At 41.5% G+C, this 23,425-nt stretch overlaps 23 non-coding genes across 23 annotated transcripts; 15 read left to right on the forward strand and 8 right to left on the reverse strand.

Annotated features, from left to right (window-relative positions):
* Positions 1–593: 593 nt before the first annotated feature.
* TRNAR-UCG (transfer RNA arginine (anticodon UCG)) lies at positions 594–666 on the reverse strand. The gene has a single exon. It is a non-coding gene; the product is annotated as a tRNA-Arg (tRNA).
* Positions 667–1,918: 1,252 nt separating this feature from the next.
* Positions 1,919–2,028, forward strand: TRNAL-CAA (transfer RNA leucine (anticodon CAA)). The gene is made up of 2 exons: positions 1,919–1,956; positions 1,983–2,028. It is a non-coding gene; the product is annotated as a tRNA-Leu (tRNA).
* A 767-nt stretch (positions 2,029–2,795) lies between these two features.
* On the reverse strand, positions 2,796–2,868 carry TRNAR-UCG (transfer RNA arginine (anticodon UCG)). Its single transcript has one exon. It is a non-coding gene; the product is annotated as a tRNA-Arg (tRNA).
* A 247-nt stretch (positions 2,869–3,115) lies between these two features.
* Positions 3,116–3,202, forward strand: TRNAR-UCU (transfer RNA arginine (anticodon UCU)). The gene is given in 2 exon segments: positions 3,116–3,152; positions 3,167–3,202. It is a non-coding gene; the product is annotated as a tRNA-Arg (tRNA).
* A 918-nt stretch (positions 3,203–4,120) lies between these two features.
* Positions 4,121–4,230, forward strand: TRNAL-CAA (transfer RNA leucine (anticodon CAA)). Its single transcript has 2 exons — positions 4,121–4,158; positions 4,185–4,230. It is a non-coding gene; the product is annotated as a tRNA-Leu (tRNA).
* A 767-nt stretch (positions 4,231–4,997) lies between these two features.
* TRNAR-UCG (transfer RNA arginine (anticodon UCG)) lies at positions 4,998–5,070 on the reverse strand. Its single transcript has one exon. It is a non-coding gene; the product is annotated as a tRNA-Arg (tRNA).
* A 247-nt stretch (positions 5,071–5,317) lies between these two features.
* On the forward strand, positions 5,318–5,404 carry TRNAR-UCU (transfer RNA arginine (anticodon UCU)). Its single transcript is given in 2 exon segments — positions 5,318–5,354; positions 5,369–5,404. It is a non-coding gene; the product is annotated as a tRNA-Arg (tRNA).
* A 918-nt stretch (positions 5,405–6,322) lies between these two features.
* On the forward strand, positions 6,323–6,432 carry TRNAL-CAA (transfer RNA leucine (anticodon CAA)). The gene is made up of 2 exons: positions 6,323–6,360; positions 6,387–6,432. It is a non-coding gene; the product is annotated as a tRNA-Leu (tRNA).
* Positions 6,433–7,199: 767 nt separating this feature from the next.
* TRNAR-UCG (transfer RNA arginine (anticodon UCG)) lies at positions 7,200–7,272 on the reverse strand. Its single transcript has one exon. It is a non-coding gene; the product is annotated as a tRNA-Arg (tRNA).
* A 247-nt stretch (positions 7,273–7,519) lies between these two features.
* TRNAR-UCU (transfer RNA arginine (anticodon UCU)) lies at positions 7,520–7,606 on the forward strand. The gene is given in 2 exon segments: positions 7,520–7,556; positions 7,571–7,606. It is a non-coding gene; the product is annotated as a tRNA-Arg (tRNA).
* Positions 7,607–8,524: 918 nt separating this feature from the next.
* Positions 8,525–8,634, forward strand: TRNAL-CAA (transfer RNA leucine (anticodon CAA)). Its single transcript has 2 exons — positions 8,525–8,562; positions 8,589–8,634. It is a non-coding gene; the product is annotated as a tRNA-Leu (tRNA).
* A 767-nt stretch (positions 8,635–9,401) lies between these two features.
* Positions 9,402–9,474, reverse strand: TRNAR-UCG (transfer RNA arginine (anticodon UCG)). The gene has a single exon. It is a non-coding gene; the product is annotated as a tRNA-Arg (tRNA).
* A 247-nt stretch (positions 9,475–9,721) lies between these two features.
* On the forward strand, positions 9,722–9,808 carry TRNAR-UCU (transfer RNA arginine (anticodon UCU)). The gene is given in 2 exon segments: positions 9,722–9,758; positions 9,773–9,808. It is a non-coding gene; the product is annotated as a tRNA-Arg (tRNA).
* A 918-nt stretch (positions 9,809–10,726) lies between these two features.
* Positions 10,727–10,836, forward strand: TRNAL-CAA (transfer RNA leucine (anticodon CAA)). Its single transcript has 2 exons — positions 10,727–10,764; positions 10,791–10,836. It is a non-coding gene; the product is annotated as a tRNA-Leu (tRNA).
* A 767-nt stretch (positions 10,837–11,603) lies between these two features.
* TRNAR-UCG (transfer RNA arginine (anticodon UCG)) lies at positions 11,604–11,676 on the reverse strand. The gene has a single exon. It is a non-coding gene; the product is annotated as a tRNA-Arg (tRNA).
* A 247-nt stretch (positions 11,677–11,923) lies between these two features.
* On the forward strand, positions 11,924–12,010 carry TRNAR-UCU (transfer RNA arginine (anticodon UCU)). The gene is given in 2 exon segments: positions 11,924–11,960; positions 11,975–12,010. It is a non-coding gene; the product is annotated as a tRNA-Arg (tRNA).
* Positions 12,011–12,928: 918 nt separating this feature from the next.
* On the forward strand, positions 12,929–13,038 carry TRNAL-CAA (transfer RNA leucine (anticodon CAA)). Its single transcript has 2 exons — positions 12,929–12,966; positions 12,993–13,038. It is a non-coding gene; the product is annotated as a tRNA-Leu (tRNA).
* A 767-nt stretch (positions 13,039–13,805) lies between these two features.
* On the reverse strand, positions 13,806–13,878 carry TRNAR-UCG (transfer RNA arginine (anticodon UCG)). The gene has a single exon. It is a non-coding gene; the product is annotated as a tRNA-Arg (tRNA).
* Positions 13,879–14,125: 247 nt separating this feature from the next.
* TRNAR-UCU (transfer RNA arginine (anticodon UCU)) lies at positions 14,126–14,212 on the forward strand. Its single transcript is given in 2 exon segments — positions 14,126–14,162; positions 14,177–14,212. It is a non-coding gene; the product is annotated as a tRNA-Arg (tRNA).
* A 918-nt stretch (positions 14,213–15,130) lies between these two features.
* TRNAL-CAA (transfer RNA leucine (anticodon CAA)) lies at positions 15,131–15,240 on the forward strand. The gene is made up of 2 exons: positions 15,131–15,168; positions 15,195–15,240. It is a non-coding gene; the product is annotated as a tRNA-Leu (tRNA).
* A 767-nt stretch (positions 15,241–16,007) lies between these two features.
* Positions 16,008–16,080, reverse strand: TRNAR-UCG (transfer RNA arginine (anticodon UCG)). The gene has a single exon. It is a non-coding gene; the product is annotated as a tRNA-Arg (tRNA).
* A 247-nt stretch (positions 16,081–16,327) lies between these two features.
* Positions 16,328–16,414, forward strand: TRNAR-UCU (transfer RNA arginine (anticodon UCU)). Its single transcript is given in 2 exon segments — positions 16,328–16,364; positions 16,379–16,414. It is a non-coding gene; the product is annotated as a tRNA-Arg (tRNA).
* Positions 16,415–17,332: 918 nt separating this feature from the next.
* On the forward strand, positions 17,333–17,442 carry TRNAL-CAA (transfer RNA leucine (anticodon CAA)). The gene is made up of 2 exons: positions 17,333–17,370; positions 17,397–17,442. It is a non-coding gene; the product is annotated as a tRNA-Leu (tRNA).
* The last annotated feature ends 5,983 nt before the right edge of the window (positions 17,443–23,425 follow it).

Below are 23,425 nucleotides of genomic sequence, written 5' to 3' on the forward strand. Positions count from 1 at the left end.
CCAGCAACCTCAAGACAACTCAAATCCTCAATCCTCCCATCCAAAGTCAGACACCTTACCCATTAGGCCACGAGGTCTTGACAAAACACAAGAGTCTTATTCCGCACTTCGCAGAGAAGACATACCGAAAGAGGTGAAAATAACGACCCAGGTGTAGATACTTTCCAATAGCTGTCACATAGATTTCTTGGGGGAAAGAGATAAGAAAGTGTACAACAGGAAATCAAGGGTGCCTGTGACTCTTATGGAGCCGCTTTGAGCCAAAGTCTTCATAACAATAGTTGGAAAAAGAATTTACGTTTGTTCAAAGTTTTTGAAAGAGTAAATTGCAGACAACTTTGATTTAATCAAATCTCGCAACAACGCACTATCCGTAGAGGTACCTTGTAGGCCAAGATAGGGTTATGATCATATGGCAATCAACACTTGAAATCTTAGTTTTGACATGTCTGCCTTTCATACCAAGAGGGACTAAATATCTTGGGTGACACGTAACATGGAAAGAAACTGTTGAAATCTTAGTTTCCACTTGCCTGACATTCATTGATATGGAAGAACTCTAAAGAACAACAAAACCAAACCTCCGGCATCTCCGACCACGAAGGGACTCGAACCCTCAATCTTCTGATCCGAAGTCAGACGCCTTATCCATTAGGCCACGCGGTCTGCATGCAAAGTTTGCGAAAGAATGTGTGGATACGTTTCTCATAGAGAAACATAACTATATTTCCTTTACTTCACATGCCACAATATGCTTTTTATGACCACTGTCCTTCCTCTGACTGATGTTAATTAAGAACATGCAGACAAACGTAGGACACAGAAACGACTAATGCATTTGAAACATCTATGTACGAAGGATTATGCGTGAGTCAGATAGGTGGTTTCATGACGTCTGCGTCTTGCATATGTAGGCTCTGTGGCACAATGGATAGCGCATTGGACTTCTAGCACTTGTCAAGGCGTTCAAAGGTTGTGGGTTTGAGTCCCACCAGAGTCGTGGTTTTTCCAGTGGTTGACTGCATTTGATGTTCTTGTTTAGTTATAAGTTGCAATATCCACACATGGAAAAATTGCAATATCCACTCTGAAAAATTTCTGAAATACAATTGACAGATCTTAATCTGACAGATTTTAATTGACTGATTAAATTGTAATTCCAAATATCCACAATTTGTCTGTGAGAAATTATGGTAATCTGAAACAATAGAACGATTTAACACAAGTGTGGAAAGCAGTTTAGCGCTCCGTTTGTAAGATTAAAATTTTGATGCGAAAATAATGCCAATATTCAAAGGTTGTGGGTTCGAGTCCCACTAGAATCGTGTTTTTTTTCCAGTGGTTGACTGCATTTGATGTGCTTGTTTAGTTTTAGGTTGCAATATCCACAAATTGTCTCTGAAAAATGTCTGTAATACAATTGACAGATTTTACTCTAGTGTGAAATGTGTTTCAGTAGTGGGCCCTGTGGCACATTATACAAAGGATGATCACATAGATTTCTTTGGGCAAAAAGATTAGGAAATGTACAACAGAAAATCAAGGGTGCCCTGTGACTCTTATGGAGCCACTTGGAGCCAAAGTCTTCATAACAATAGTTGGAGAAAGAATTAAAGTTTGCCTTTAAGTGTTTGAAACAGTACATCGCAATCAACTTTGATTTCAATAAAGGTGTTGGTAACTCACAATATGTCGAAGAACCCTGCATGCCCAGAGGGCGATAAGTATGGTGGTCATATGGCACATCAAAAAACACATGTGAAATCTTAGCCTTCATATGCAGGATCTCAAGTCTGCTTACCCTGTGACTCTAATGAAGCCACTTTAAACCAATGCAATGGCAAAAGGTCCCCTACGAGCTAGTCCCTTGCCTTGAAACCATGTAAAAAAATATCTTCTTTCTTAGCAGCTGTAGCTTGTCAGGATGGCCGAGTGGTCTAAGGCGCCAAACTCAAGAATGCAATCTTCTCTCTGTGAGGGTCTTCTGGTCTCCATGCGGAGGCGTGGGTTCAAATCCCACTTCTGACAGTCATCTTCTTTTGTGCTTTGAGCTTCGTTTAATTCAACAATTTTTTGAGAAAGAATCCAAGATTGAATTTAAGCGTTGAAAGAGTACATTGCAGAAGACATTGATTTCATAACATAAGACAGCAATGTACAATCTCTAGACTCAAAAGAACAGTAACCTGGGGATCTAAACCACCAGCAAACTCAAGACAACTCAAATCCTCAATCTTCCCATCCAAAGTCAGACACCTTACCCATTAGGCCACGAGGTCTTAACAAAACACAAGAGTCTTATTCCGCACTTCGCAGAGAAGACATACCGAAAGAGGTGAAAATAACGACCCAGGTGTAGATACTTTCCAATAGCTGTCACATAGATTTCTTGGGGAAAAGAGATAAGAAAGTGTACAACAGGAAATCAAGGGTGCCTGTGACTCTTATGGAGCCGCTTTGAGCCAAAGTCTTCATAACAATAGTTGGAAAAAGAATTTACGTTTGTTCAAAGTTTTTGAAAGAGTAAATTGCAGACAACTTTGATTTAATCAAATCTCGCAACAACGCACTATCCGTAGAGGTACCTTGTAGGGCAAGATAGGGTTATGATCATATGGCAATCAACACTTGAAATCTTAGTTTTGACATGTCTGCCTTTCATACCAAGAGGGACTAAATATCTTGGGTGACACGTAACATGGAAAGAAACTGTTGAAATCTTAGTTTCCACTTGCCTGACATTCATTGATATGGAAGAACTCTAAAGAACAACAAAACCAAACCTCCGGCATCTCCGACCACGAAGGGACTCGAACCCTCAATCTTCTGATCCGAAGTCAGATGCCTTATCCATTAGGCCACGCGGTCTGCATGCAAAGTTTGCGAAAGAATGTGTGGATACGTTTCTCATAGAGAAACATAACTATATTTCCTTTACTTCACATGCCACAATATGCTTTTTATGACCACTGTCCTTCCTCTGACTGATGTTAATTAAGAACATGCAGACAAACGTAGGACACAGAAACGACTAATGCATTTGAAACATCTATGTACGAAGGATTATGCGTGAGTCAGATAGGTGGTTTCATGACGTCTGCGTCTTGCATATGTAGGCTCTGTGGCGCAATGGATAGCGCATTGGACTTCTAGCACTTGTCAAGGCATTCAAAGGTTGTGGGTTCGAGTCCAACCAGAGTCGTAGTTTTTCCAGTGGTTGACTGCATTTGATGTTCTTGTTTAGTTATAAGTTGCAATATCCACACATGGAAAAATTGCAATATCCACTCTGAAAAATTTCTGAAATACAATTGACAGATCTTAATCTGACAGATTTTAATTGACTGATTAAATTGTAATTCCAAATATCCACAATTTGTCTGTGAGAAATTATGGTAATCTGAAACAATAGAACGATTTAACACAAGTGTGGAAAGCAGTTTAGCGCTCCGTTTGTAAGATTAAAATTTTGATGCGAAAATAATGCCAATATTCAAAGGTTGTGGGTTCGAGTCCCACTAGAATCGTGTTTTTTTTCCAGTGGTTGACTGCATTTGATGTGCTTGTTTAGTTTTAGGTTGCAATATCCACAAATTGTCTCTGAAAAATGTCTGTAATACAATTGACAGATTTTACTCTAGTGTGAAATGTGTTTCAGTAGTGGGCCCTGTGGCACATTATACAAAGGATGATCACATAGATTTCTTTGGGCAAAAAGATTAGGAAATGTACAACAGAAAATCAAGGGTGCCCTGTGACTCTTATGGAGCCACTTGGAGCCAAAGTCTTCATAACAATAGTTGGAGAAAGAATTAAAGTTTGCCTTTAAGTGTTTGAAACAGTACATCGCAATCAACTTTGATTTCATTAAAGGTGTTGGTAACACACAATATGTCGAAGAACCCTGCATGCCCAGAGGGCGATAAGTATGGTGGTCATATGGCACATCAAAAAACACATGTGAAATCTTAGCCTTCATATGCAGGATCTCAAGTCTGCTTACCCTGTGACTCTAATGAAGCCACTTTAAACCAATGCAATGGCAAAAGGTCCCCTACGAGCTAGTCCCTTGCCTTGAAACCATGTAAAAAAATATCTTCTTTCTTAACTGCTGTAGCTTGTCAGGATGGCCGAGTGGTCTAAGGCGCCAGACTCAAGAATGCAATCTTCTCTCTGCGAGGGTCTTCTGGTCTCCATGTGGAGGCGTGGGTTCAAATCCCACTTCTGACAGTCATCTTCTTTTGTGCTTTGAGCTTCGTTTAATTCAACATTTTTTTGAGAAAGAATCCAAGATTGAATTTAAGCGTTGAAAGAGTACATTGCAGAAGACATTGATTTCATAACATAAGACAGCAATGTACAATCTCTAGACTCAAAAGAACAGTAACCTGGGGATCTAAACCACCAGCAACCTCAAGACAACTCAAATCCTCAATCCTCCCATCCAAAGTCAGACACCTTACCCATTAGGCCACGAGGTCTTGACAAAACACAAGAGTCTTATTCCGCACTTCGCAGAGAAGACATACCGAAAGAGGTGAAAATAACGACCCAGGTGTAGATACTTTCCAATAGCTGTCACATAGATTTCTTGGGGGAAAGAGATAAGAAAGTGTACAACAGGAAATCAAGGGTGCCTGTGACTCTTATGGAGCCGCTTTGAGCCAAAGTCTTCATAACAATAGTTGGAAAAAGAATTTACGTTTGTTCAAAGTTTTTGAAAGAGTAAATTGCAGACAACTTTGATTTAATCAAATCTCGCAACAACGCACTATCCGTAGAGGTACCTTGTAGGCCAAGATAGGGTTATGATCATATGGCAATCAACACTTGAAATCTTAGTTTTGACATGTCTGCCTTTCATACCAAGAGGGACTAAATATCTTGGGTGACACGTAACATGGAAAGAAACTGTTGAAATCTTAGTTTCCACTTGCCTGACATTCATTGATATGGAAGAACTCTAAAGAACAACAAAACCAAACCTCCGGCATCTCCGACCACGAAGGGACTCGAACCCTCAATCTTCTGATCCGAAGTCAGACGCCTTATCCATTAGGCCACGCGGTCTGCATGCAAAGTTTGCGAAAGAATGTGTGGATACGTTTCTCATAGAGAAACATAACTATATTTCCTTTACTTCACATGCCACAATATGCTTTTTATGACCACTGTCCTTCCTCTGACTGATGTTAATTAAGAACATGCAGACAAACGTAGGACACAGAAACGACTAATGCATTTGAAACATCTATGTACGAAGGATTATGCGTGAGTCAGATAGGTGGTTTCATGACGTCTGCGTCTTGCATATGTAGGCTCTGTGGCACAATGGATAGCGCATTGGACTTCTAGCACTTGTCAAGGCGTTCAAAGGTTGTGGGTTCGAGTCCCACCAGAGTCGTGGTTTTTCCAGTGGTTGACTGCATTTGATGTTCTTGTTTAGTTATAAGTTGCAATATCCACACATGGAAAAATTGCAATATCCACTCTGAAAAATTTCTGAAATACAATTGACAGATCTTAATCTGACAGATTTTAATTGACTGATTAAATTGTAATTCCAAATATCCACAATTTGTCTGTGAGAAATTATGGTAATCTGAAACAATAGAACGATTTAACACAAGTGTGGAAAGCAGTTTAGCGCTCCGTTTGTAAGATTAAAATTTTGATGCGAAAATAATGCCAATATTCAAAGGTTGTGGGTTCGAGTCCCACTAGAATCGTGTTTTTTTTCCAGTGGTTGACTGCATTTGATGTGCTTGTTTAGTTTTAGGTTGCAATATCCACAAATTGTCTCTGAAAAATGTCTGTAATACAATTGACAGATTTTACTCTAGTGTGAAATGTGTTTCAGTAGTGGGCCCTGTGGCACATTATACAAAGGATGATCACATAGATTTCTTTGGGCAAAAAGATTAGGAAATGTACAACAGAAAATCAAGGGTGCCCTGTGACTCTTATGGAGCCACTTGGAGCCAAAGTCTTCATAACAATAGTTGGAGAAAGAATTAAAGTTTGCCTTTAAGTGTTTGAAACAGTACATCGCAATCAACTTTGATTTCAATAAAGGTGTTGGTAACTCACAATATGTCGAAGAACCCTGCATGCCCAGAGGGCGATAAGTATGGTGGTCATATGGCACATCAAAAAACACATGTGAAATCTTAGCCTTCATATGCAGGATCTCAAGTCTGCTTACCCTGTGACTCTAATGAAGCCACTTTAAACCAATGCAATGGCAAAAGGTCCCCTACGAGCTAGTCCCTTGCCTTGAAACCATGTAAAAAAATATCTTCTTTCTTAGCAGCTGTAGCTTGTCAGGATGGCCGAGTGGTCTAAGGCGCCAAACTCAAGAATGCAATCTTCTCTCTGTGAGGGTCTTCTGGTCTCCATGCGGAGGCGTGGGTTCAAATCCCACTTCTGACAGTCATCTTCTTTTGTGCTTTGAGCTTCGTTTAATTCAACATTTTTTTGAGAAAGAATCCAAGATTGAATTTAAGCGTTGAAAGAGTACATTGCAGAAGACATTGATTTCATAACATAAGACAGCAATGTACAATCTCTAGACTCAAAAGAACAGTAACCTGGGGATCTAAACCACCAGCAACCTCAAGACAACTCAAATCCTCAATCTTCCCATCCAAAGTCAGACACCTTACCCATTAGGCCACGAGGTCTTGACAAAACACAAGAGTCTTATTCCGCACTTCGCAGAGAAGACATACCGAAAGAGGTGAAAATAACGACTCAGGTGTAGATACTTTCCAATAGCTGTCACATAGATTTCTTGGGGGAAAGAGATAAGAAAGTGTACAACAGGAAATCAAGGGTGCCTGTGACTCTTATGGAGCCGCTTTGAGCCAAAGTCTTCATAACAATAGTTGGAAAAAGAATTTACGTTTGTTCAAAGTTTTTGAAAGAGTAAATTGCAGACAACTTTGATTTAATCAAATCTCGCAACAACGCACTATCCGTAGAGGTACCTTGTAGGCCAAGATAGGGTTATGATCATATGGCAATCAACACTTGAAATCTTAGTTTTGACATGTCTGCCTTTCATACCAAGAGGGACTAAAGATCTTGGGTGACACGTAACATGGAAAGAAACTGTTGAAATCTTAGTTTCCACTTGTCTGACATTCATTGATATGGAAGAACTCTAAAGAACAACAAAACCAAACCTCCGGCATCTCCGACCACGAAGGGACTCGAACCCTCAATCTTCTGATCCGAAGTCAGACGCCTTATCCATTAGGCCACGCGGTCTGCATGCAAAGTTTGCGAAAGAATGTGTGGATACGTTTCTCATAGAGAAACATAACTATATTTCCTTTACTTCACATGCCACAATATGCTTTTTATGACCACTGTCCTTCCTCTGACTGATGTTAATTAAGAACATGCAGACAAACGTAGGACACAGAAACGACTAATGCATTTGAAACATCTATGTACGAAGGATTATGCGTGAGTCAGATAGGTGGTTTCATGACGTCTGCGTCTTGCATATGTAGGCTCTGTGGCGCAATGGATAGCGCATTGGACTTCTAGCACTTGTCAAGGCATTCAAAGGTTGTGGGTTCGAGTCCCACCAGAGTCGTGGTTTTTCCAGTGGTTGACTGCATTTGATGTTCTTGTTTAGTTATAAGTTGCAATATCCACACATGGAAAAATTGCAATATCCACTCTGAAAAATTTCTGAAATACAATTGACAGATCTTAATCTGACAGATTTTAATTGACTGATTAAGTTGTAATTCCAAATATCCACAATTTGTCTGTGAGAAATGATGGTAATCTGAAACAATAGAACGATTTAACACAAGTGTGGAAAGCAGTTTAGCGCTCCGTTTGTAAGATTAAAATTTTGATGCGAAAATAATGCCAATATTCAAAGGTTGTGGGTTCGAGTCCCACTAGAATCGTGTTTTTTTTCCAGTGGTTGACTGCATTTGATGTGCTTGTTTAGTTTTAGGTTGCAATATCCACAAATTGTCTCTGAAAAATGTCTGTAATACAATTGACAGATTTTACTCTAGTGTGAAATGTGTTTCAGTAGTGGGCCCTGTGGCACATTATACAAAGGATGATCACATAGATTTCTTTGGGCAAAAAGATTAGGAAATGTACAACAGAAAATCAAGGGTGCCCTGTGACTCTTATGGAGCCACTTGGAGCCAAAGTCTTCATAACAATAGTTGGAGAAAGAATTAAAGTTTGCCTTTAAGTGTTTGAAACAGTACATCGCAATCAACTTTGATTTCATTAAAGGTGTTGGTAACACACAATATGTCGAAGAACCCTGCATGCCCAGAGGGCGATAAGTATGGTGGTCATATGGCACATCAAAAAACACATGTGAAATCTTAGCCTTCATATGCAGGATCTCAAGTCTGCTTACCCTGTGACTCTAATGAAGCCACTTTAAACCAATGCAATGGCAAAAGGTCCCCTACGAGCTAGTCCCTTGCCTTGAAACCATGTAAAAAAATATCTTCTTTCTTAGCAGCTGTAGCTTGTCAGGATGGCCGAGTGGTCTAAGGCGCCAGACTCAAGAATGCAATCTTCTCTCTGTGAGGGTCTTCTGGTCTCCATGCGGAGGCGTGGGTTCAAATCCCACTTCTGACAGTCATCTTCTTTTGTGCTTTGAGCTTCGTTTAATTCAACATTTTTTTGAGAAAGAATCCAAGATTGAATTTAAGCGTTGAAAGAGTACATTGCAGAAGACATTGATTTCATAACATAAGACAGCAATGTACAATCTCTAGACTCAAAAGAACAGTAACCTGGGGATCTAAACCACCAGCAACCTCAAGACAACTCAAATCCTCAAACTTCCCATCCAAAGTCAGACACCTTACCCATTAGGCCACGAGGTCTTGATAAAACACAAGAGTCTTATTCCGCTCTTCGCAGAGAAGACATACCGAAAGAGGTGAAAATAACGACCCAGGTGTAGATACTTTCCAATAGCTGTCACATAGATTTCTTGGGGGAAAGAGATAAGAAAGTGTACAACAGGAAATCAAGGGTGCCTGTGACTCTTATGGAGCCGCTTTGAGCCAAAGTCTTCATAACAATAGTTGGAAAAAGAATTTACGTTTGTTCAAAGTTTTTGAAAGAGTAAATTGCAGACAACTTTGATTTAATCAAATCTCGCAACAACGCACTATCCGTAGAGGTACCTTGTAGGCCAAGATAGGGTTATGATCATATGGCAATCAACACTTGAAATCTTAGTTTTGACATGTCTGCCTTTCATACCAAGAGGGACTAAATATCTTGGGTGACACGTAACATGGAAAGAAACTGTTGAAATCTTAGTTTCCACTTGCCTGACATTCATTGATATGGAAGAACTCTAAAGAACAACAAAACCAAACCTCCGGCATCTCCGACCACGAAGGGACTCGAACCCTCAATCTTCTGATCCGAAGTCAGACGCCTTATCCATTAGGCCACGCGGTCTGCATGCAAAGTTTGCGAAAGAATGTGCGGATACGTTTCTCATAGAGAAACATAACTATATTTCCTTTACTTCACATGCCAGAATATGCTTTTTATGACCACTGTCCTTCCTCTGACTGATGTTAATTAAGAACATGCAGACAAACGTAGGACACAGAAACGACTAATGCATTTGAAACATCTATGTACGAAGGATTATGCGTGAGTCAGATAGGTGGTTTCATGACGTCTGCGTCTTGCATATGTAGGCTCTGTGGCGCAATGGATAGCGCATTGGACTTCTAGCACTTGTCAAGGCATTCAAAGGTTGTGGGTTCGAGTCCCACCAGAGTCGTGGTTTTTCCAGTGGTTGACTGCATTTGATGTTCTTGTTTAGTTATAAGTTGCAATATCCACACATGGAAAAATTGCAATATCCACTCTGAAAAAGTTCTGAAATACAATTGACAGATCTTAATCTGACAGATTTTAATTGACTGATTAAATTGTAATTCCAAATATCCACAATTTGTCTGTGAGAAATTATGGTAATCTGAAACAATAGAACGATTTAACACAAGTGTGGAAAGCAGTTTAGCGCTCCGTTTGTAAGATTAAAATTTTGATGCGAAAATAATGCCAATATTCAAAGGTTGTGGGTTCGAGTCCCACTAGAATCGTGTTTTTTTTCCAGTGGTTGACTGCATTTGATGTGCTTGTTTAGTTTTAGGTTGCAATATCCACAAATTGTCTCTGAAAAATGTCTGTAATACAATTGACAGATTTTACTCTAGTGTGAAATGTGTTTCAGTAGTGGGCCCTGTGGCACATTATACAAAGGATGATCACATAGATTTCTTTGGGCAAAAAGATTAGGAAATGTACAACAGAAAATCAAGGGTGCCCTGTGACTCTTATGGAGCCACTTGGAGCCAAAGTCTTCATAACAATAGTTGGAGAAAGAATTAAAGTTTGCCTTTAAGTGTTTGAAACAGTACATCGCAATCAACTTTGATTTCATTAAAGGTGTTGGTAACACACAATATGTCGAAGAACCCTGCATGCCCAGAGGGCGATAAGTATGGTGGTCATATGGCACATCAAAAAACACATGTGAAATCTTAGCCTTCATATGCAGGATCTCAAGTCTGCTTACCCTGTGACTCTAATGAAGCCACTTTAAACCAATGCAATGGCAAAAGGTCCCCTACGAGCTAGTCCCTTGCCTTGAAACCATGTAAAAAAATATCTTCTTTCTTAGCAGCTGTAGCTTGTCAGGATGGCCGAGTGGTCTAAGGCACCAGACTCAAGAATGCAATCTTCTCTCTGTGAGGGTCTTCTGGTCTCCATGCGGAGGCGTGGGTTCAAATCCCACTTCTGACAGTCATCTTCTTTTGTGCTTTGAGCTTCGTTTAATTCAACATTTTTTTGAGAAAGAATCCAAGATTGAATTTAAGCGTTGAAAGAGTACATTGCAGAAGACATTGATTTCATAACATAAGACAGCAATGTACAATCTCTAGACTCAAAAGAACAGTAACCTGGGGATCTAAACCACCAGCAACCTCAAGACAACTCAAATCCTCAATCCTCCCATCCAAAGTCAGACACCTTACCCATTAGGCCACGAGGTCTTGACAAAACACAAGAGTCTTATTCCGCACTTCGCAGAGAAGACATACCGAAAGAGGTGAAAATAACGACCCAGGTGTAGATACTTTCCAATAGCTGTCACATAGATTTCTTGGGGGAAAGAGATAAGAAAGTGTACAACAGGAAATCAAGGGTGCCTGTGACTCTTATGGAGCCGCTTTGAGCCAAAGTCTTCATAACAATAGTTGGAAAAAGAATTTACGTTTGTTCAAAGTTTTTGAAAGAGTAAATTGCAGACAACTTTGATTTAATCAAATCTCGCAACAACGCACTATCCGTAGAGGTACCTTGTAGGCCAAGATAGGGTTATGATCATATGGCAATCAACACTTGAAATCTTAGTTTTGACATGTCTGCCTTTCATACCAAGAGGGACTAAATATCTTGGGTGACACGTAACATGGAAAGAAACTGTTGAAATCTTAGTTTCCACTTGCCTGACATTCATTGATATGGAAGAACTCTAAAGAACAACAAAACCAAACCTCCGGCATCTCCGACCACGAAGGGACTCGAACCCTCAATCTTCTGATCCGAAGTCAGACGCCTTATCCATTAGGCCACGCGGTCTGCATGCAAAGTTTGCGAAAGAATGTGTGGATACGTTTCTCATAGAGAAACATAACTATATTTCCTTTACTTCACATGCCACAATATGCTTTTTATGACCACTGTCCTTCCTCTGACTGATGTTAATTAAGAACATGCAGACAAACGTAGGACACAGAAACGACTAATGCATTTGAAACATCTATGTACGAAGGATTATGCGTGAGTCAGATAGGTGGTTTCATGACGTCTGCGTCTTGCATATGTAGGCTCTGTGGCGCAATGGATAGCGCATTGGACTTCTAGCACTTGTCAAGGCATTCAAAGGTTGTGGGTTCGAGTCCCACCAGAGTCGTGGTTTTTCCAGTGGTTGACTGCATTTGATGTTCTTGTTTAGTTATAAGTTGCAATATCCACACATGGAAAAATTGCAATATCCACTCTGAAAAATTTCTGAAATACAATTGACAGATCTTAATCTGACAGATTTTAATTGACTGATTAAATTGTAATTCCAAATATCCACAATTTGTCTGTGAGAAATTATGGTAATCTGAAACAATAGAACGATTTAACACAAGTGTGGAAAGCAGTTTAGCGCTCCGTTTGTAAGATTAAAAATTTGATGCGAAAATAATGCCAATATTCAAAGGTTGTGGGTTCGAGTCCCACTAGAATCGTGTTTTTTTTCCAGTGGTTGACTGCATTTGATGTGCTTGTTTAGTTTTAGGTTGCAATATCCACAAATTGTCTCTGAAAAATGTCTGTAATACAATTGACAGATTTTACTCTAGTGTGAAATGTGTTTCAGTAGTGGGCCCTGTGGCACATTATACAAAGGATGATCACATAGATTTCTTTGGGCAAAAAGATTAGGAAATGTACAACAGAAAATCAAGGGTGCCCTGTGACTCTTATGGAGCCACTTGGAGCCAAAGTCTTCATAACAATAGTTGGAGAAAGAATTAAAGTTTGCCTTTAAGTGTTTGAAACAGTACATCGCAATCAACTTTGATTTCATTAAAGGTGTTGGTAACACACAATATGTCGAAGAACCCTGCATGCCCAGAGGGCGATAAGTATGGTGGTCATATGGAACATCAAAAAACACATGTGAAATCTTAGCCTTCATATGCAGGATCTCAAGTCTGCTTACCCTGTGACTCTAATGAAGCCACTTTAAACCAATGCAATGGCAAAAGGTCCCCTACGAGCTAGTCCCTTGCCTTGAAACCATGTAAAAAAATATCTTCTTTCTTAGCTGCTGTAGCTTGTCAGGATGGCCGAGTGGTCTAAGGCGCCAGACTCAAGAATGCAATCTTCTCTCTGTGAGGGTATTCTGGTCTCCATGCGGAGGCGTGGGTTCAAATCCCACTTCTGACAGTCATCTTCTTTTGTGCTTTGAGCTTCGTTTAATTCAACATTTTTTTGAGAAAGAATCCAAGATTGAATTTAAGCGTTGAAAGAGTACATTGCAGAAGACATTGATTTCATAACATAAGACAGCAATGTACAATCTCTAGACTCAAAAGAACAGTAACCTGGGGATCTAAACCACCAGCAACCTCAAGACAACTCAAATCCTCAATCTTCCCATCCAAAGTCAGACACCTTACCCATTAGGCCACGAGGTCTTGACAAAACACAAGAGTCTTATTCCGCACTTCGCAGAGAAGACATACCGAAAGAGGTGAAAATAACGACCCAGGTGTAGATACTTTCCAATAGCTGTCACATAGATTTCTTGGGGGAAAGAGATAAGAAAGTGTACAACAGGAAATCAAGGGTGCCTGTGACTCTTATGGAGCCGCTTTGAGCCAAAGTCTTCATAACAATAGTTGGAAAAAGAATTTACGTTTGTTCAAAGTTTTTGAAAGAGTAAATTGCAGACAACTTTGATTTAATCAAATCTCGCAACAACGCACTATCCGTAGAGGTACCTTGTAGGCCAAGATAGGGTTATGATCATATGGCAATCAACACTTGAAATCTTAGTTTTGACATGTCTGCCTTTCACACCAAGAGGGACTAAAGATCTTGGGTGACACGTAACATGGAAAGAAACTGTTGAAATCTTAGTTTCCACTTGCCTGACATTCATTGATATGGAAGAACTCTAAAGAACAACAAAACCAAACCTCCGGCATCTCCGACCACGAAGGGACTCGAACCCTCAATCTTCTGATCCGAAGTCAGACGCCTTATCCATTAGGCCACGCGGTCTGCATGCAAAGTTTGCGAAAGAATGTGTGGATACGTTTCTCATAGAGAAACATAACTATATTTCCTTTACTTCACATGCCACAATATGCTTTTTATGACCACTGTCCTTCCTCTGACTGATGTTAATTAAGAACATGCAGACAAACGTAGGACACAGAAACGACTAATGCATTTGAAACATCTATGTACGAAGGATTATGCGTGAGTCAGATAGGTGGTTTCATGACGTCTGCGTCTTGCATATGTAGGCTCTGTGGCGCAATGGATAGCGCATTGGACTTCTAGCACTTGTCAAGGCATTCAAAGGTTGTGGGTTCGAGTCCCACCGGAGTCGTGGTTTTTCCAGTGGTTGACTGCATTTGATGTTCTTGTTTAGTTATAAGTTGCAATATCCACACATGGAAAAATTGCAATATCCACTCTGAAAAATTTCTGAAATACAATTGACAGATCTTAATCTGACAGATTTTAATTGACTGATTAAGTTGTAATTCCAAATATCCACAATTTGTCTGTGAGAAATTATGGTAATCTGAAACAATAGAACGATTTAACACAAGTGTGGAAAGCAGTTTAGCGCTCCGTTTGTAAGATTAAAATTTTGATGCGAAAATAATGCCAATATTCAAAGGTTGTGGGTTCGAGTCCCACTAGAATCGTGTTTTTTTTCCAGTGGTTGACTGCATTTGATGTGCTTGTTTAGTTTTAGGTTGCAATATCCACAAATTGTCTCTGAAAAATGTCTGTAATACAATTGACAGATTTTACTCTAGTGTGAAATGTGTTTCAGTAGTGGGCCCTGTGGCACATTATACAAAGGATGATCACATAGATTTCTTTGGGCAAAAAGATTAGGAAATGTACAACAGAAAATCAAGGGTGCCCTGTGACTCTTATGGAGCCACTTGGAGCCAAAGTCTTCATAACAATAGTTGGAGAAAGAATTAAAGTTTGCCTTTAAGTGTTTGAAACAGTACATCGCAATCAACTTTGATTTCATTAAAGGTGTTGGTAACACACAATATGTCGAAGAACCCTGCATGCCCAGAGGGCGATAAGTATGGTGGTCATATGGCACATCAAAAAACACATGTGAAATCTTAGCCTTCATATGCAGGATCTCAAGTCTGCTTACCCTGTGACTCTAATGAAGCCACTTTAAACCAATGCAATGGCAAAAGGTCCCCTACGAGCTAGTCCCTTGCCTTGAAACCATGTAAAAAAATATCTTCTTTCTTAGCAGCTGTAGCTTGTCAGGATGGCCGAGTGGTCTAAGGCGCCAGACTCAAGAATGCAATCTTCTCTCTGTGAGGGTCTTCTGGTCTCCATGCGGAGGCATGGCTTCAAATCCCACTTCTGACAGTCATCTTCTTTTGTGCTTTGAGCTTCGTTTAATTCAACATTTTTTTGAGAAAGAATCCAAGATTGAATTTAAGCGTTGAAAGAGTACATTGCAGAAGACATTGATTTCATAACATAAGACAGCAATGTACAATCTCTAGACTCAAAAGAACAGTAACCTGGGGATCTAAACCACCAGCAACCTCAAGACAACTCAAATCCTCAATCTTCCCATCCAAAGTCAGACACCTTACCCATTAGGCCACGAGGTCTTGACAAAACACAAGAGTCTTATTCCGCACTTCGCAGAGAAGACATACCGAAAGAGGTGAAAATAACGACCCAGGTGTAGATACTTTCCAATAGCTGTCACATAGATTTCTTGGGGGAAAGAGATAAGAAAGTGTACAACAGGAAATCAAGGGTGCCTGTGACTCTTATGGAGCCGCTTTGAGCCAAAGTCTTCATAACAATAGTTGGAAAAAGAATTTACGTTTGTTCAAAGTTTTTGAAAGAGTAAATTGCAGACAACTTTGATTTAATCAAATCTCGCAACAACGCACTATCCGTAGAGGTACCTTGTAGGCCAAGATAGGGTTATGATCATATGGCAATCAACACTTGAAATCTTAGTTTTGACATGTCTGCCTTTCATACCAAGAGGGACTAAATATCTTGGGTGACACGTAACATGGAAAGAAACTGTTGAAATCTTAGTTTCCACTTGCCTGACATTCATTGATATGGAAGAACTCTAAAGAACAACAAAACCAAACCTCCGGCATCTCCGACCACGAAGGGACTCGAACCCTCAATCTTCTGATCCGAAGTCAGACGCCTTATCCATTAGGCCACGCGGTCTGCATGCAAAGTTTGCGAAAGAATGTGTGGATACGTTTCTCATAGAGAAACATAACTATATTTCCTTTACTTCACATGCCACAATATGCTTTTTATGACCACTGTCCTTCCTCTGACTGATGTTAATTAAGAACATGCAGACAAACGTAGGACACAGAAACGACTAATGCATTTGAAACATCTATGTACGAAGGATTATGCGTGAGTCAGATAGGTGGTTTCATGACGTCTGCGTCTTGCATATGTAGGCTCTGTGGCGCAATGGATAGCGCATTGGACTTCTAGCACTTGTCAAGGCATTCAAAGGTTGTGGGTTCGAGTCCCACCAGAGTCGTGGTTTTTCCAGTGGTTGACTGCATTTGATGTTCTTGTTTAGTTATAAGTTGCAATATCCACACATGGAAAAATTGCAATATCCACTCTGAAAAATTTCTGAAATACAATTGACAGATCTTAATCTGACAGATTTTAATTGACTGATTAAGTTGTAATTCCAAATATCCACAATTTGTCTGTGAGAAATTATGGTAATCTGAAACAATAGAACGATTTAACACAAGTGTGGAAAGCAGTTTAGCGCTCCGTTTGTAAGATTAAAATTTTGATGCGAAAATAATGCCAATATTCAAAGGTTGTGGGTTCGAGTCCCACTAGAATCGTGTTTTTTTTCCAGTGGTTGACTGCATTTGATGTGCTTGTTTAGTTTTAGGTTGCAATATCCACAAATTGTCTCTGAAAAATGTCTGTAATACAATTGACAGATTTTACTCTAGTGTGAAATGTGTTTCAGTAGTGGGCCCTGTGGCACATTATACAAAGGATGATCACATAGATTTCTTTGGGCAAAAAGATTAGGAAATGTACAACAGAAAATCAAGGGTGCCCTGTGACTCTTATGGAGCCACTTGGAGCCAAAGTCTTCATAACAATAGTTGGAGAAAGAATTAAAGTTTGCCTTTAAGTGTTTGAAACAGTACATCGCAATCAACTTTGATTTCATTAAAGGTGTTGGTAACACACAATATGTCGAAGAACCCTGCATGCCCAGAGGGCGATAAGTATGGTGGTCATATGGCACATCAAAAAACACATGTGAAATATTAGCCTTCATATGCAGGATCTCAAGTCTGCTTACCCTGTGACTCTAATGAAGCCACTTTAAACCAATGCAATGGCAAAAGGTCCCCTACGAGCTAGTCCCTTGCCTTGAAACCATGTAAAAAAATATCTTCTTTCTTAGCAGCTGTAGCTTGTCAGGATGGCCGAGTGGTCTAAGGCGCCAGACTCAAGAATGCAATCTTCTCTCTGTGAGGGTCTTCTGGTCTCCATGCGGAGGCGTGGGTTCAAATCCCACTTCTGACAGTCATCTTCTTTTGTGCTTTGAGCTTCGTTTAATTCAACATTTTTTTGAGAAAGAATCCAAGATTGAATTTAAGCGTTGAAAGAGTACATTGCAGAAGACATTGATTTCATAACATAAGACAGCAATGTACAATCTCTAGACTCAAAAGAACAGTAACCTGGGGATCTAAACCACCAGCAACCTCAAGACAACTCAAATCCTCAATCTTCCCATCCAAAGTCAGACACCTTACCCATTAGGCCACGAGGTCTTGACAAAACACAAGAGTCTTATTCCGCACTTCGCAGAGAAGACATACCGAAAGAGGTGAAAATAACGACCCAGGTGTAGATACTTTCCAATAGCTGTCACATAGATTTCTTGGGGGAAAGAGATAAGAAAGTGTACAACAGGAAATCAAGGGTGCCTGTGACTCTTATGGAGCCGCTTTGAGCCAAAGTCTTCATAACAATAGTTGGAAAAAGAATTTACGTTTGTTCAAAGTTTTTGAAAGAGTAAATTGCAGACAACTTTGATTTAATCAAATCCCGCAACAACGCACTATCCGTAAAGGTATCTTGTAGGCCAAGATGGGGTTACATTCGGTGATCATATGGCACATTGAAAAAAAACCACTTGAAATCTTAGTTTCGAGATGTCTGCCTTTCATACCAAGAGAGACTAAAGATCTTGGGTGACACGTAACATGGAAAGAATCTGTTGAAATCTTAGTTTCCACTTGCCTGACATTCATTGATATGGAAGAACTCTAAAAAACAACAAAACCAAGCCTCCGGCAACTCCGACCACGAAGGGACTCGAAGCCTCAATTTTCTGATCCAAAGTAAGACGCCTTATCCATTAGGCCACGCAGTCTGCATGCAAAGCTTGCGAAAGAATGTGTGGATACGTTTCTCATAGAGAAACATAACTATATTTCCTTTACTTCACATGCCACAATATGCTTTTTATGACCACTGTCCTTCCTCTGACTGATGTTAATTAAGAACATGCAGACAAACATAGGACACAGAAACGACTAATGCATTTGAAACATCTATGTACGAAGGATTATGCGTGAGTCAGATAGGTGGTTTCATGACGTTTGCTTTCTACACATGTAGGCTCTGTGGCGCAATGGATGGTGCATTGGACTTCTAGAGCTTGTCAAAGCATTCAAAGGTTGTGGGTTCAAGTCCCACCAGAGTCGTGTTTTTTCCAGTGGTTGACTGCATTTGATGTTCTTGTTTAGTTATAAGTTGCAATATCCACAAATTGTCTCTGAAAAATTTCTGTAATACAATTGACAGATTTTACTCTAGTGTAAAGTGCGTTTCAGTTGTGGGCTGTGTGGCGCATTATACAAGGGATGATTGTTGAGACATTTAGGTTTTCAACATTTTCTTTTCACATATGTTGGTTCTGTGGCACAATGGATGACACTGCAATAAGTAAGTTGGGGGCTCTGTGGCGCAATGGATAGCTCATTGGACTTCTAGATTTTGTGAAGGCATTCAAAGGTTGCGTGTTCAAGTCCCACTAGAGTCGCATTTTTCCAAGGGTTGACCATACATGCTTAGTTCTATGTTATAAATTGTAATTCCAAATATCCACAATTTGTCTGTGAGAAATTATCTTCTCTCTGCGAGGGTCTTCTGGTTTCCATGTGGAGGCGTGGGTTCAAATCCCACTTCTGACAGCAATCTTTTTTTGTGCTTTTAGCTTCGTTTAATTCAACAATTTTTTGAGAAAGAATCCAAGATTGAATTTAAGCGTTGAAAGAGTACATTGCAGAAGACATTGATTTCATAAAATAAGACAGCAATGTACAATCTCTACACTCAAAAGAACAGTGACCTGGGGATCTAAACCACCAGCAACCTAAATCTTCCGATACAAAGTCAGACACCTGTCCCATTAGGCCACAAGGTCTAGACAGAAAGCAAGAGTCTTATTCCGTACTTTGAAGAGAAGACATACCGAAAGAGGTGAAAATAATGACCCAGGTGTAGATACTTTCCAATAGCTGTCACATAGATTTCTTGGGGGAAAGCGATTAGGAAGTGTACAACAGAAAATCAAGGGTGCCTGTGACTCTTATGGAGCCGCTTTGAGCCAAAGTCTTCATAACAATAGCTACCTTGTAGGCCAAGATGGGGTTACATTAGGTGATCATATGGCACACTGAAAAAAAACACTTGAAATCTTAGTTTTGACATGTCTGCCTTTCATACCAAGAGGGACTAAAGATCTTGGGTGACACGTAACATGGAAAGAAACTGTTGAAATCTTAGTTTCCACTTGCCTGGCATTCATTGATATGGAAGAAGTCTAAAGAACAACAAAACCAAACCTCCAGCAACTGCGACCAGGGACTCGAACCCTCAATCTTCTGATCCAAAGAGAGTCAAATGCGAATGAGTGGCATGACATGTCCTCAAGCAGAACGAGGACCAGGCGAGTCAAATAGAAACGGAGATACATCAAAAGAAATAACAATAAACTAAAAAAAAAGGAAAAACAGAGCGCACACTGCCATATGGTGACACAAATAACGGCACTTGCGGAAATATACACATAACCGACATCTGACACACACCCTACACAGACCCAGAGTAGAAAAAAACAGTGGAGGAAGGGGGAGCTGGAGGGCATGCAACGGCACAGCTGAGGCACAGTGGGAAACCATCAAGCACTCCTGCGACCTACAAAGAAGAGCTCAGGCGAGGAAAATCAAAAGCAGATATCAATGAGGCGAGAGGAGGATAAGAAGGTCATCCAGGGGAGCACGGTCACATCATGAGTATATTCCTTGCCCCGTGAAATGGCCACCAGGCCCTCCATATGAAAAATAAAGTTGACCCTGGCTAACCACGCGTCAACGGGTCTTCCAATAAAGGGGAATGACCGCCTTAGCAGCCTGTATGAGGTGAATGAGCAAAGACCCTCTATAAGTGTGAACCGGGGAGCCAGTGTAATGAAGCAGGAGGGCAGCGGGAGAGGCTACAAAGTCGGGATCTGCTACTTCCTTTATCACCCTTACCACCACGGACCAAAAGGGGCGGATATCCCTGCAGTCCCACCACAGATGGAGGTAAGAGCCACTAGAGGCACCACACCTCCAACACAGGGGGGAAACAAGGGGAAGAAAACGATGCAATTCTGATGGGACCTTATACCAACGCGACAAAAATTCGTAGGAGCACTCCTGTATCTTACTAGAAATGCTGCCTCTATGGGTGAGCATTATCATCTTGTCCCATTCCTCCTCGGTAAAAGAGATGGCTAGGTCTCTTTCCCAAAGGCTCAAGAAGAACGGCTTGGTGTTACACTGCGCCGCCAGTAGCTGGGAGTAAAGGTGGGAAAGTAAGTGGGCCGGCTCCGTATCCAAAAAGCTTTTCCAAGTTGCTTAACTCCCTTGTAATCTGGGGATCAGGGAGTAGAGTAGATACATAATGTTTAATTTGGTGGTGCACAAAGAGCTGCCTAAAGGACGGGGCAGCTTGTCGAGTGAGGTCGCGGATCGGACGGAATGTAGCGCCCTTCAGGATCTGGAGCAGATCACGTAAACCACCTCGGGTAGTGGGATCTAGTGCAGGATTGTGCGTGAGGGGTAACAAAGGACCCGGGACAGAGGTCAAGAGTCGACGAGAGACCAGGCGTTTCAGAACGCTAAGAGTAGCAGGGATCGTGGGTTGATTAGGAACCGATAGCTCCCTAGAGCAATCCGGAAGCCACAGGGCTACCACAATAGGGTGAGGGAAGAAGGAGTTCTCCAGGGGAATCCAAAGCTTGGGCGCATTAACAGACCATTCCACCAGGCGGTGGAGATGAGAAGCCATCCAATACCATTCGACATTGGGGACCCCCATGCCACCCCTGTGTTTGGGCCTGGACAAGTGGGAGAGTGAAAGCCTAGGATGCCGATCAGCCCAGATATAGATCTGGAAAAATCTTTTTCGAAAATACGCCTTAGGGAGAAAGATTGGTAAGCACTGTAAGACGTACAGGAACCTGGGGAGAATGTTCATCTTTAGGACCCCTATGCGACCAAACCAGGAGATGTACCATTTGCGAAGATCCGCAAGTGTAGCAGAAAGTAATGAGTCAAAATTTAAAGACTGAAGTCGGGAAATGTCTGAGGGGATCCACAGCCCCAGGTATTTAATCGCGGAATCCGCCCATTTAAAGGGAAACAAGTGGATAATAGTTGTTTTGGTCAGATCTGGAACATTGAGCCCCAGAATTTCCGACTTTGGCAAAATAATTTTATAATTGGACAGGTCCGCAAAGATGTCCAGTTCCCTAACTATGTGTGGGAGGGAGGCGTCCGGGTGGGTGATCATGCATAGCATGTCGTCCGCATATATGGCGAGTTTGTGAGTATGGTCAGCAACCACTAGACCAGAAATGTTAGCATTCATTCTTATGGCCTGCGCCAGGGGCTCCATAACTAAAATGAATAGGAGTGGGGAAAGGGGGCAGCCCTGCCTCGTGCCATTTCTAATGTCGAAACCATCAGAGAGGATACCATTGACCTTGACTCGTGCCGAGGGGTTGGCGTATAGGGCTCTGACCATATTGAGAAAGTGACTCGCCAGGCCGATAGAGTCCAGGAACAGAAAGGGCCAGGAGACCCTATCAAACGCCTTTTCGGCCTCCATGGAAACCATTGCATACGGTGTCCCGAGCTCACGAGCCAGAGTCAGCAGATTTAACACCCTGATTGTATTGTCCCTGGCCTCCCTCCCGGGCACAAAGCCCACCTGGTCCCTGTGGATCAACGATGGGATGTAGGATCGAAGGCGTAAGGACATGACTTTCGCCATGAGCTTGAGATCGGCGTTAATGAGGGAGATGGGGCGATAATTGGCACAGAGTTCGGCGTCCCAACCCGGTTTAGGAATCACAACGATGTATGCCATGTTAGTATGGGGGTCCGGGGTAGCACCGTTTGCGAAAGAGTTGAAAAGGGTGGTTAAGTGAGTGCCCAGGACCGGAAAGAAACGGTCATAATAGTGGCTGGTGAGGCTGTCCGGACCAGGGCTCTTGCCCTTAGGGGTCATTTTAAGGGCTGCCTTCACCTCGTCACACGATATGGGTACAGATAAAGCCTTTCTAGCGCCCTCAGTCATAGAGTGTCGGTCAGTCAAGGGGGGCAAGTTATAGAGGGAGTTATAGTACTCCCTAAAACACTTGGCGATAGCCGAAGATTCAGATAACAGGGTACCTTGGTGTCTAATTTTTTGTATGAACGTGGCGGCTCGTTTGGCCCTCAAAGACCTAGCTAGAAGCTTACCCGGCCTTTTGCCCAATTCGTAAAAAGCTTTTGGTGCCAGGAGGAAGGAGCGCTTTATCCTGGCATCTAAAAGGGAGGCCAGTTGCTGCCTAAGAGACTGCAGACGGGGCGGAATAGTCTAAGGAAGCTTTATGAGACTGTTCCAACAGGGAGATCTGTCTATGTAGCGATAGCACAGCGGCCAGTTTAGCTTTTTTCTGCAATGAGCCTAATTTAATGAGATGACCCCGAATCTAGGCCTTATGTCCCTCCCACACTATGGGGAAAGGGACCTCACCTGTGTTGTTGTCTAAGAAATAGTATTTCAGGTGCATGGAAAGATCAGAGAGAGAGGTGGGATTATCAAGGAGATTTTCGTTCAATCTCCAGCTCCAAATCTTGCCTCTGGACGAGGATAAACATAACGAGAGGTGGACTGGAGCATGATCGCTGAACGAGCGAATACCTATGTCTGAGGAATGTAACTGTAGCAGATGGTGGTGTGATAGGAATAACATATCAATCCGGGAATACCGGTTGTGGGGAGGAGAGAAAAAGGTGAAATCTCTCGTGTCTGGATGCTGGGATCTCCATACGTCCACTAACTGATTGAGGTGCAGGGCCCTGCGTACCTTTCTAATGTGACGGTATGGGATATGGGAGAATTGGGAAGAGAAGTCCCTCAGAGGATCTAAAGGCATATTCAGGTCCCCCCCCCAAAGATA

This window comes from Spea bombifrons, chromosome 5, assembly GCF_027358695.1.
Source record: "Spea bombifrons isolate aSpeBom1 chromosome 5, aSpeBom1.2.pri, whole genome shotgun sequence".
Classification (NCBI taxonomy): Eukaryota; Metazoa; Chordata; class Amphibia; order Anura; family Pelobatidae; genus Spea; species Spea bombifrons.